Source organism: Psammomys obesus, unplaced genomic scaffold (genome assembly GCF_907164565.1).
Source record: "Psammomys obesus unplaced genomic scaffold, mPsaObe1.curated_primary_1811, whole genome shotgun sequence".
Classification (NCBI taxonomy): Eukaryota; Metazoa; Chordata; class Mammalia; order Rodentia; family Muridae; genus Psammomys; species Psammomys obesus.
In genome coordinates, this window is record NW_026590061.1 from 4,592,697 (window position 1) to 4,604,617 (window position 11,921).

General features: G+C 42.5%; 1 protein-coding gene across 7 annotated transcripts in view; it reads left to right on the forward strand.

Moving 5' to 3' along the window:
* Sox5 (SRY-box transcription factor 5) overlaps positions 1-11,921 on the forward strand; it is a 367,386-nt gene that overhangs the window by 299,497 nt on the left and 55,968 nt on the right. The gene's annotated exons all lie outside the window — the stretch shown is intronic.

Here is an 11,921-nt window from a genome sequence, read left to right on the forward strand (position 1 = left end):
CCAGGCTAACTAAACTCAGGGTATACATGGAGGTAAGGCTGAGAAGGAGTGGTAGCTCTATGTGTAAATTTACATTTCTAATAGTTGACTTATTCACTCAATGAACCTTTCAACAGTTATAATGAAAATCTTAAATGGGCATCTTTGAATCAATGAGTTTATAGCCTTAAGGAAAGATATCTATAAAACAATCAACTAGCCATCCTTTATAATCCTATGAATAATAATAAATTTTGTGAAGCCATGTATAAATAAAGTACATTAGGAGTTATCAGGAAGGAGAGATTGGCTTCAGCAAGAAATGCAAACGATTGCCAAGGGATAAACAGCTGAAATAGAAACTTGAGTACGAGTAGAATTGAGACATATGGAGTGTTTCTTAAGAACTATCAATAACTGTTATAATGCAGCGTGGTAATGGCAGAGTTGTAATTTTAGATATGTCACCCAGCCACCAAGATTATCATGGAAAGACATAAAGATAGTTGTAGTATCGGGGACTATTTAAACCCAGTTCTGGCGTTAGAGCTGTGGAAACATTTCCTAAGAACACGGGGGAGAGCTGGGGGTGGGAAAGATGAATGCTTCTTAGAGGAGAGCAGAGAGCCTTGTGTGAAAAGCCTTTGTGTGAAAAGTCTTTGTATGTGCAAACTTTACATGTGTGCTATTGTGCGAACACATAAGCTTTCTGTAAAGCAAGCGAGGCTAGCCAAAGAGTGTTTTCTGTGATTATTCAGAAAAATAAGCGCAAATATTTAACTTTTGAAAAATATTAGCCAGAAAACTGACACTTTTAATAATTTTTCCATCAAGCATGTTTGTTGTTCAATTATCTAGAAATTTGCTTCTGTCTTATATCTCATGAATGAGGTATGCAAATGTCTTTGGGGAGCAAGGTTGGAACAATCATAAAGGCTGTGAATTGTGCGCATGAGTAAAAATTAGGAAATATTGAAAGGGAGTTTGGGTTCAGAACATCAGCTCAGGTACTGTAGAACTCCAGGTAACAGACTGTGGAAGAGGGACTGTTGGGTCATCTGGGATCTATCTTCCCAGAGTTCACAGGGCCTTTTCTTTATTGCTAAGGGAAGAAAACATTTGTGCATGGCTGTAACCTGACTGGAACTAGGACTGCGGCTGGGGAGCACCCTTGCACACTGGGGTGCCACAATGTGGGGACATACTCCGCTTTCAAATCGCTACTGCTGTTTGGTGGGCCTCACATGCCGTTAGCTGATTGCCTACGGCCCAACCTGCTCCTCCTTATAATCCTGGACACATGTAAAGCTAAAGCTCAGAAGCAATTATAACAGCTACCAAATCAAATTTAATTCTAAAGTGGCGGTATTGTGACAGCTCCTAATGCTAGCAGTTTTAAAGTGTTATATTTACAGATGCATTTTAAGCAAAATAAAGATGCGTAGAGGCAGAGTCCTTGCCTCAGATGCCTCTGTGAAGGTTGACTCTGTTTCTCCCCCATAACATCATGTTCCATTAGGGAATTCCCTCTCAGGATTGTAGACTTTTTAGTTCTGATTAGTGGATTTTGTCCCTTACTTCTGGATGAATTTCTTATCGTTAATATATTCTCAAACAATTTACTTATACAAATAGCGAGAGAATGTGCAATAGCAGACAGCCTCTTCCATCTTTGCTTTTGCTTAGTCCCCAGTCATTCATCCATCTGTCCATCCATTAGCAGGCCGGCTGGGCTATTGCCACAATGATCCTTTCGTAGGTAACAATAGCAAATGCCAAAGCCTCTGAAGGTCCTCTTTGTTGTGACTGGGAAAAGGCTTAGGGAGCCAAGTGGCTTTATGTACTCACAAACCCATACGAATCCCGCACAAGAGAGAACAATTGTTTAGCAGCACTAAAATTCTCCCACATCTTACAGTTTTCTATGCATCTTTCTACTTCACAAGAGGGAAAAAGATTGTGTTTCAATTACCATGATTTATATAATGTAAATATATATTCTATAGTTTATATTTGAAGTGTAATTACTTTGTAAAAGTTTGCCTTCATGAATTTTCTATCACATAAAACTTAAGAACCAATGGGTGCCCCTCTTCCCACCCACAGTTATAGCAACACAAATGAAGATTTAACCAAGAATAACATTTTTCTCTTTCAGTGTCAACAATTTAATAAAAATGTGATCCTTGCCCAGTGTCCTCTAGCATGCTTCCTGCCACTACTTTCATTGTTAGGAAGAATTCCAAAATATGCTCATATTGATTTATTTCCTCAAAAAACCACAGTGAGTTAAAAAGAACTGTGTCACTAAGTTGCATCATTTGAATGGTAGCTCCCAAAATTACAAACTAGTAATAAATAAATAGAGCCCGTTTACTCTCTTTTAGCTTAGAAATGATGTTTGTGCATAACATGATGAAAATTGTGACTCCACTGAGCTAATTTATTCATGATCATTCGTTTATTAGCATATTTATGCTTTGAAGCAGTCAGCTATTAGTATCTTGGGAGACATTCTCTCTCTGTCTCTCTGTCTCTTGTGTGTGTGTGTGTGTTTGTGCGTGCGCGCGCGCGCGCGCGTGCGCGCACTGTTGTTGCCAGTTTCTACTCTTGCCTTACTATCACAAAATAATATAAGAGCTCTGTGCACACACCTGGTTGGCGTAAATGGAGTTGGTGGCTTATGTTGCAGGCGTGTTTACTCTTTGGAGCAGTGGTGTCACCTGTCAAATCGTGAGGTGACAGATGGATACTGCGCTTACTGATAGCTGCCAGAAGTGAAGGGTATGCTCAGTGTGTCAGCCTCTCTCTTCCTGGACGCACTGTTGCCTCTGACTCCCAGCTCCAGAGGACACAAGCAAAACTTATTTGCAATTTGCAAAGAGAAAAAAAAAGAAAAAAATATGGAAGGGGGGATCAAAAGGAGGGGCTCCAAAAGACTGTAAAATTGTGCAGCATGAGTCCTCTGATGCATGCTGTTTTCAATCTGCTGTGTGCCAGTTGGAGGCTTGGGGAGTGCGTGCGCGCGAGAGAAAGGATAATGCTGAGAAATGATAGAGTAGCTGTGACCTCCAAGCTCAGCCTGGAAATCCAAGACATTGATTTCACTTAGCATTCCTGCTGGGAGATCTGGCGGGGTTCAGTTGTAATAAAAGAACAAGATTCTGTTCTAATGGTAATGGCGTATGACAGACGCATCACGTTGTCTGTCCCCAGCACCAGAGAGAGCAGGATTGGAGAAAGGTCACCTGACCTGCCTGGGGTGTTGTACAAGTGCTGCACTGAGCTTTGAACTGCCGCCTAGGAGCATAATTATTTACAATATTAAATGATAAAGAAAGCTTTAGAGGACTCACGGTGCACGTCTGAAACCTGCATGTGGGAATTGCATTTTGTAACGGAGAAAATTCTAGACGCCGTTCGGTCTATTCAAAGTCTGCGTTTGAGAGCACTGGTTTTCTTGTCCTTGATGTCACTGCTCCTGGGCCATCCTCATCAGTGCCTGAAGGGGTGTCACTGCTTAATGTTTTAATGCCGTGGCCTAATGAGTAGCTTGCCAAATAGATACACATAGATATATTTTCAGTATCTAATCTGCCAAGGACAATACAGTGGAGAATTAAGACTGTGGGCAAGTTTCAGCACTCACACAGCACATCGGGTCTTTTCAGAGACGTGGAATCCTACCCAGTCCCCAGGTTTTAGATTCTTCCCTCCAGATTCCCAATTGTCTCTTATATGAGAGGCAAATATATTTAGCTCCGCACGGACATTCTCTTGGCTTATACACAACTTTATATTCCATTTTAATGGCTACATGCAGGCAAATAACAAGGAATAGAATTATAAAATCTCCAAGTTTTGTACGAGGGACTCTGCCTTCTCATATGAAGGAATGTTCAGCATACTGTTGCATGATATTGGAATTTGAATCTTGCTTGAAATATGCTTGCATGCCTTAACGAATGTTTAAATTTGTTTACAGTCTCGATTCTGCCACAGAGCAGACTGATGGAGGATGTGTTCCGCATCTCGCTTGTTCATGCCACACGTTGTTTATTTAAATCACGTTCTGTGTATTCTGTTGTCTTTTGAGATCCCCGCCAGCCTCTCCAACCGAAGAGCTCCTCTCTGTATTAGTTGGGCTAAATGTCTCAGCTTCACATTTTAAGTGTTTTTTTTTTTTCCATTGTAAAAGCAATACCTCTTGGGGAAATTTGAGGGGCAACTTGTGTGTGGCACTATTGAATGTCTCTCGGGGCTTGATGGAAACGTATGTACCTCCAGCAGCCACCAAGAACAGTCAGCTTTAAAAGCTCAGGACAACAGAGAACCCCTGGGAGCTTTTCTTTTAACCTCACCGTGACCCTTGTCTCGCAACACCCCACTCCCGCCCCCCCTGCCTCAGTCTAGCCTGTGTCAATGGCAAGAACGTATAGACTGTCCAAATCAATTTTTTGTTCTTTTCAAATCCTTCTGGCAGTGATGTCCCCATTTGCTCAGCAGTAGCACCTGAGAGTTATGACAAGGGAAAGAACTGCTTGTCTGACAAAGCCAGAAATGGCCCAGCCAGCTGACCAGATCCAATCAGCTCCTCTCTGCTGCAATGTCCTTGTAAATATTGCTTCCATTTCCAAGCAAGAGTTAGAGCTTTGTGAGCATCTGATCCACTCTCACAAAAATGAAGTCATCTTTTCTGACTTGGTGGCCTGTGCTTGTGTGGGTTGTATCCGTCCTGCCAGTGACTTCTATTAGACACCATTAGTTTTTTAATGGTGCCAATCACATACTTTGAAGCTTTCAAGCAGACACCCCATCACTTGGTAATCTCCAGGGATGAGCTTGTAGTTTAACACTCTCATGTCTTCATCATCCCCCAAGATGCTTTAATGCTCTGCTGAGAGGGTGGTGTCTTGATTGAAGGCTGCTTACCATACATTTGGAAAATGGCAGCATTTTTAGTGACTCGGGATAGGTTTTTATACTGCCAAGAGGGAGGAAAAGGAAAGTAGGAATGTGAACTGATGGCATCCGGTCCAGTCCTAACCAAGTCTAACCAGCAGTACTCAAGATGTCAAGTTTTTCGATGCTTTTATTTTATTCATTCTCTGTGCTGTGTTTTTGCTTGTTTGCTTGCTTGTGTAGCTTTTGGGGGGGGGGTGTTTGTTTTTTTGGATTTTGTAATCAAGTAGACCAGGCTGGGTTTAAACTTGCTTTGTAGCCCAGACTAACCTTGAACTCCAGATCCTCCTGCCAGGACCTCCCAAGTGCTGAGAATACAAACATGCACTGTCACGCCCTGCCCATTTTATTTCTTTTTTATTAGAGTTTATTATTTTTACTATAATGGCACAAAACCTCAGGAGATTTCATGAGCTTGAGACGGACCACCCTGAGATTTCTGTGGTGAAACATCGGAACATACTGCTCAGTATGATTGTGATTACAGCTACCTGCACCAGCTTTCATACCTTGCTTAGCCACGTGAAAATGTTCAAACAGTGATAGCTCTGAAAGTGTCAGTCCAAGTAAGGAAGGGCCACAGAATATTCCCGAAGATGTGGCTCTTCTGCTTAGACTCCTGGGTTTCCAGGTCAATCAGTATCTCAGAGCATCAAAACTCACTATCCAAGGCCAGCATTGGCCTCGGGCTACTGTATCAAGAAGACTTGATTTGATGAAATAGTCTCCAGGGATGAGTGGCTGTGGTTATCACTGTATATCAGTGTCACATAAAGCCAGGGATCCATCTTCACATTGTTGGGGCTGGTACTTCTGCATCTTCAACCTCTCCTTCAGCTCCAGAGCAGAATAGTAGTTTAGCATCAGCTGATTAAGACAGCATTGAAATTGGCCAAGTGTTTTACCCACTCTCTGGAAAGTCAATTAAATACCAGAGCCGCTGGGACCTGACTCTGGAGAGAACGTCGTATTCTGTGGCATGGCTGCTGAACACGCTATCCTTATTCGGTGTTTCAGTGGGACTGAACTATTCTTTGAGCTTCTGAAATACGCTGTGGATCTGTCACACTTGCACGGGGCTCTCACTTCACAGTCATCCCATAGAGCTGAGCTGTCAATGTGGCACTTATCGTTGGTACTTCATGGTGGGGGCAGATTTAGAGCGGACATAGCACCATCCCTCTGTGATTTTAAATAAAGTAGTTTTCTTTCTGTGGTCTGTTGTTACTCAGCCAGAGCATGTGACATGAAGTATTAGCATTTAACCCCCGGGCTGAGCCCTGAGCCTCCCTTTTCTGTGTTCAGTCACAGGGACTCTCTCAGCAGCTCAAAACTCAACCATTGGGTTTCTCAGCTCCAGGACCATAAATGTCCAAACATGTCACCTGGCAATATATTCTCAGGATTTGGGAAAAGGATAGTAGCCATGTCTGTGGTGGAAAAACAATACCAGATTATAAAGGAAAGACAGACCAGTCAGAGCTCTGCATTAAATAAAAAGGGAAACAGCCAGGAAGGGTGGAAGTGCTGCCCTTTGCATCCCTCTGGCCTGGGCCCTGATGGTACTCTGATTCAGTTTAGAATGGTTTGAGCCTCAAATATGGCATGGTGACTCATGCCAAATCTTTTTAATAACACAGACCACAGGAAAGAAAGACTCCTGGGTATGTGTCTACCTAGAAAGATCCACTGGGAAACATTTTCTTGATGACAGTTGACCTAGAACTCTGGCTCACTCCAGAGGAGAGTCTCTGATAGAAAGGAAGCAGGTTTAAAGCTATTGAATACATGAAAGGTAGTGTAGTAAAATCTATAAATTTAGGGAAGGAAAAGTAGAGGTATGTGGAGACCAGGCTCACAGAGCTGAGGCGTCCAGTCTCTCCTCTGGCAGAGACAGCGAGCAAAGCACAGTCGCCTGTGTTCGCTTATTTAGGGTGTTCACATACAGTTTCCACTTCTGAAAGCATACCTTAAGGCTGCTGAAATGGTTTTCTGCCCTCCATAATTGATCAGGCCCTCATTAGGAACTTGATAATTGGCCCCTTTTCATCCTATTCAGAAAATACAGACAGACTCTTGGAATAGAGAAAGAAGATGTGAAACTTCAGAGTTGATCTCTTTTTCAGTTTGTGTACTCGCTGCTTAGACATCCGCTTTCATAAAACAGGAACACTTTCGTGGCCTTTCTCCCAGACAAGCACCTACACAGAAGTTCAGCACTAAATTGGCAGCCAGCTGATAGTGTTTAGGTTACTGGAAAACAGTGTACATGCATTTGCAATTGTTAGATTTTTATCTGAACTGTCCCCTCAAAAGAACAAAGATTACTATTAATGCTTTCAAATGTCACATAGCAGAGAACAAACATAAATTAATATGGTCATTAAACAGAGGTAATGTGGGAATCAAACAATAGAAATGGAACTCTCCGAGTGTAAGGCAGACACTTGCAAAACTCATATTCATATTCAGACGCCTTGTTGGGAAACATGGCACCTTAGTTAGGAAGGTACAAAGGACACAGAGAAGGTGTTTTAGTTCAACACTCACCCACCCAGGCACAAGGCCTTTCGCCTCGGCCGGGACTCCTGGAATGACAGAGAACCACTACCCCATAAAGCAGAAGTGTCTTAATCAGAATGACTCCATCACCACAATGCTTGTTCTTCAGTAGAGCCTAGCCAGCTTTCTGGGATTTTCTCTTTTCTGCTTATTGAGAGACAAGCGGGATCATTTGCAAGTGACATGAATTTTGACCCAACTTGATCTGGGTCAAGCAAGGGGGAAAGCACTCACTCATATTAAGCAAATGAACCATCTGCTTATTCTCATGTCTCTTTTAGGGGCCCTGGGAGTGCCATGTGGAGGTGGTTTGTATTGCTCATCCATGTTCTTTTGGTTGTCTCCAAAGTACTCCCTCCTCAGTGCTCCTCAGCCCAGCCTGCTTGCATATGTCAGCCACTCATTGATCCCTCACCTATCACGTGACACCTGTGGTCTTCCACATTTGGCTCCATGCAATAGAACCACTGCTGCTAATAAAGCACTCCGTTCTCTTAAGATATCGCTGTTTGGTGGGGAAAGACAGAATATAAAGCACTGAGCAAGTCAGTGGGTCATTATGGTCTCAGAGAAAGAAGACATGTTCGGAAGCAGAGCCTGGGGAAGGGAGAGGGGACCACGTGAGAAGTTTGGAAGAGGGTGACACCTATCAGACTGGCATTAAAAGGAGGAAGAATTTGGCAATGGAGGAGCAGTCATCACACAGACTCTGTCTGAAGGGGTCTGAATGTAAGGGTCAGAGGAAAGGCTTGAATGACTGCAGGCCTGGAAACAGGAAGGACAGGGATTTAAAATTAGGTTGGGAAAAGCGAAAGACAAGCTAGGCTAGGGCATAGTGCTGACTAGCCTGAACTCAGCAGGTAGACCAGGAAGGCCGTGAACGGACAGTTGTTCTGGTCTTGGGCCCTCTGGAGAATGGAGATTGCAGATACTTTGATTGGGGAAAGGTTTTGAATGATGTTCTGAGCACGTTTCCTTTGTTGTTACTTTGTTTTTGAGAATTTCGTACATACAATGTGCGTTTGTGTATTAACATCATTCCCATCCCTCCCCTTCCCCTCCAGCTTCTCCTGTGGTCCCCCATTCCCCCTCCAGCTTCTCCTGTGGTCCCCCATTCCCTCTCATAGTCATGAGTACTTATTTAATTATCGTTATTATACACACATGTAAACATACACACACACACAACCCTGCTGAGACAGCGGGAGCATGTGGAATGGTGTTATCACTGTGCAGATCTTGTTTAGGCAGCCATATTGTTGAAGTTTCATGGATGTGGCTTCCGTGTGACATCCGAAAGTCTCTGTCTTGCAGCATATCTCAGACCTCTGGCTCTGACCGTCCTTCTGTCTCCTCTTCTGTGATGTTCCCTGAGCCTTTGATGAGAGGTGGCACACTTGGTATTTGTCACAGTCCTCATCAAACTGACACAATTATGTAGACATTGTTTGCCTTTCTTGGGGTAGTCTCAGAAAACTTTGTGCCCCGGGGAAAATCACTTTTTTATTTTAAGCTCCTAGGCCAATGAATTAATATTTGAATCAGCTCTATGAGACATCCTTAGGAACACTTTGGAATGTGAGTACTACTGACAGGCATTGCCACTGGAGGGACAAGACAATTTGATTTGACAAATCCGTGTTGATTGACACATCATTGTCCGTTAGAGTTGTAGGAGCTGAAGACAGGCAGTGTAGCTGATCTTCACAGGAAGGCCCACAGTGCCTGTGTGACAAGGACACAGAGCAGCCATCATGCATGCAGCTTATGAAGGGGCAGGGTCTTATTCGGCCTGGAGTAGTTCCTGGGTTTATTTTCTAAGGTTGAATCACTTTTATCAAGATGTTTTGTTGCTGATATTTCCAATTAAAATGTACTTGGTGGTGGTATAGCCGCCTCTACGAAGCGTGATTCAGGGCGTTCTCTAGCAGTAGTCATTCAATACCAGTGTGAACCTAGTGTTGGTTTCCACACAGTCAGCATGAAAACAAACCACCACCACCCGCAGCAAAACCTCTCCGCTGCTCGGGTGCCATGGTGAAACTCGGGTAGTGCTAGCACCTGCTTGAAGCAGGAAGATTATAATATCAAGGCCTGCTCAGCATGCAATCCAGCATAAACAAGGGCCAGGATGTAGCTCACTGCTGGGGTACTGAGCTAGTAAACGCAAGGCAAGGCTCCTAATGCAATGTTCACACTGGAAGAAACGTGACTGCTGCATATTAGCGTATACTAGAGTTTAGGAATACCTTTGTGTGGCGGCAGCGGAGAGATGGCTCAGCAGCCAAGAGCATGCACTGTTCTTACAGAGCGTCTGAGTTCACGTTCAAAATCAAAATCGACCTCAAAGGAAATTTTATTTTAGATAGATAAATGGATATATAGTAGATTGATGTTATATATGCTGATAATGACATATATTAATTATATGGCCTTTGGATAAGTGAAAATTATGTAACAACATATTATGTCTATCAACACTATATACATATATATATTTAATTTAATATAATATATATATTTAATTTGGCATTTATCAAAGTTTTATAACTTATAACTTTAGTATGATTTCAATAATACCCAGGAAGTATTGTTGAAGACTTTTCAGTATCCATGTGAAAATCAAAAAGAGACTGAAGATATGGTTTAGTGGCTAAGAATGTGGGCTGATCTTATAGAGGATCTGGTTTCTAGGCCCGAGGGATTTCAGACCCTGTCGTGGCCTCTGTGGCACAATTACATACTCGCACATATCTACACACATTGGCAGCACATGGTGCATGGACATAAGTGCAGGTATTCACACAGACACACGGAACGTAAAAGTAAACAAATCTTACGTCACAAACGTACAGAAAGCAATTTCCATAAAGTTTGTGTAAAGTATCTATGTAAAAAAGTAAATTTTGTGGTCAGGAATTCATGCTTTGATTTATTTAATCATGTACCTTACGATCATGAAAAACATATCAATGCATTTTTTAATCATCTTACACTCCATAGTGTGAGTTCTTTTCAGGTATTCCTGTTTTCATATCCACTCCTGAACTTAGGCTGTGGAAGTGGTGCTAGCTGTTCGAAGCTCGTTTAAGGAGACATAAAATCGTTTTAACTTTTTGACACAGAGTCACTGTGTGGCCCTGCCTGACTTGGAACTCTCTTTGCAGACCTGGCCGGCCTCAAGCTCACAGAAACCTGCAGTCCCCAAGCCCCCAAATGCTGGTATAGGCGTCACCACAGACACAGAGAACATCTTTTTCCAGAGCCTGAAAACTTGTGACAGTGTCGTTTTGGATCATTCTATGCCATTCTTCACTATTGCTACTATGAATGGAAGGATACGGTTATTCCTAATTTTCTTTACATATATACATATAGTTATATATGTCTGCACACACAGATATATATGCATATTCACACAGAAACACACATATGTATATGAATATATATATATTCACACACACAGACATATATATATATATATATATATATATATATATATATATATATACACACACACACATATACACGCACCAGAAAATTTATGCCTGGATTAGCATCAAATGTGGAGAACAAAAATGATGTCCCTACCAGATCCACACTGAGGAGTTTGAAAGGTCAACGTTGGTATCTGAGGGTTTCTAACGTCTGAGACCTGGGCACACCTACCTTGCACATGGGTAATTCCTGGGTACCTGAGACTGATGGGAAAAATGTGCCCTTTTAAGTAATTTATTTATTATTATTATTTTTTGCCTGTTATGCTCTTTCATTTTGTTTTTATTTTTTTAATTAATATAATTGCGTTATTGCTCTTTTTCTTTTTTGTGTGTTTTTTTAATTTTTATTAGTTATACTTTATCCACCCTGCATCTCCCCATAAGCCTCTCCCTCCTCCCCTCCCAGTCCCACCCTCCCTCCCCCTCTCACACATGCCCCTCCTCAAGTCCACCAATAGGGAAGGCCCTCCTTCCCTTCCCTCTGATCCCAGTCTACCAGATCACATCAGGAGTGGCCGCATTGTCATCCTCCCCATGGCCTGGTAAGGCTGCCCTCCCCTCAGGAGGAGGTGATCAAAGAGAAGGCCAACCAGGCTATGCCAGAAGCAGTCCCTCCTCCCATCACCATGTAACCCACTTAGACACTAAACTGCCATGGACCACATCTGTGCAGGGGCCCTAGGCCATCTCCATGCCTGGTACTTGGTTGGGGTATGAGTCTCTGGGATTGGGCCTCACTGGTTATGCCACCTCCCTTGAGAACCACAGTACGTAAAAATACAATATAATTTTCCTCAGCTTTGGGAGTTACTTTGCCAACTATGTACCCAGCAGGTAAAGAAATTGTCTTACAATTCTGTTTCTTTCTTAATTTCTTTCTTTCTTTCTTTCTTTCTTTCTTTCTTTCTTTCTTTCTTT